Below are 1,226 nucleotides of genomic sequence, written 5' to 3'. Positions count from 1 at the left end.
CAGGCTCCAAACAATCAACTAAGGGCTAAGTGGTGGAAGAACTCCAAGATACAACCGCCTTCAGGGTGGGAAGCCAGGTACACGCTTCCCTCCGATTCTTTATCCTCTGCAGAAGCAGCATTCCGATGATGATTGAAGCTCTTGCTAGACAATGATATGACCCAGCTTCTAACCTGGTGGTCCTGTTTAACAAAAAACTACCTTTAAGAGATAATGGACATAAGTTCATCTTTCTTACTTTCTGTCTCGTATCAGCTTTCTAACCTATCCTGAAGCTGTAGGAAGGAACCTCCTGTACATCCCTGTGCAAGAAGTTATCAGCATCTGCCATCTTTCTAGTCACAAGGTAGGCTGAAAAGTTTGTCCTTAAAGCAATTTCAAGAGCCAGGGTTAAAAAGCTGACATTCATGGCAATTTACAACACTGTTTTCCTCACTGGGACAAAAAAAGTACTGCAAGACTGTTGCTTGCCACTGCTTATAATTTGAAGCTATGTCAGTTGTTTAGGAATGCAAATGTAGAAATTCACACACAATAGTAATACTTGTGATTCACACTGAGTGAAATAAAAGGACTGGTGGGCTCAGGGAACACACACACATACACACAGTTATTCTGCTCACTGTGTCACAGCATGAGTTGGAATGGGAACACAGACATGTCCAAATACTTCGCCTTCCAAATTTCTGCCAAACACTGATTGAAATGAGGCCCATCCAAGGATACAATAAGTTGGGTCTTCAATGTTACCTTTTCATAACTAACAACAAAAGAATCTGAATGCATCAAAAAACAAACAGCATCAAGTGCTTTACCAAATCAAGAAAAATAAAAGCAGCAACAGAAAAATACTAAAGGCAGGCATAACAAAAGTATATTTACTTCGAAAAAATAACAGCTTTAATTCTGGGTAGCAAAGCAGGCTTCACAGACTCAAATGTATCTAAGTTACTACTTTGTGTCACAGTGACATCACAACCTCCTACTTGGTCCCCAGTCAATGACTAGATGCTTTAATCAATTAGCAATTAAATCAATTTATACAGCTTTTAACCAGAACGTGAACTGGTTTATCTGAAGAGACTTTTCAGCCATTACATGGTTACAACAACACTAAATTCAGCACATGTAGATATTTTTTTTTTTCTTGCAGAGTGTTGACCGATCGAAATATTTTACCTGACAAAATAATGAATATATTTTCATAATAATTTGAAACTTGAAAT

General features: G+C 38.1%; 1 protein-coding gene across 1 annotated transcript in view; it reads right to left on the bottom strand.

Annotated features, from left to right (window-relative positions):
* Window positions 1-864: 864 nt before the first annotated feature.
* The window catches only part of UMPS (uridine monophosphate synthetase), a 346,129-nt gene continuing 345,767 nt past the window's right edge, over window positions 865-1,226 (bottom strand). Inside the window, exon 6 of the mRNA XM_044074927.1 lies at window positions 865-1,226. This exon is cut by the window's right edge and continues 892 nt beyond it. The gene's annotated coding sequence lies outside the window, so the exon portion shown is untranslated.

Source organism: Protopterus annectens, chromosome 6.part0 (assembly GCF_019279795.1).
Source record: "Protopterus annectens isolate FY-2018-M chromosome 6.part0, PAN1.0, whole genome shotgun sequence".
Classification (NCBI taxonomy): Eukaryota; Metazoa; Chordata; order Ceratodontiformes; family Protopteridae; genus Protopterus; species Protopterus annectens.
This window is presented reverse-complemented; position numbering and strand designations above follow the sequence as displayed.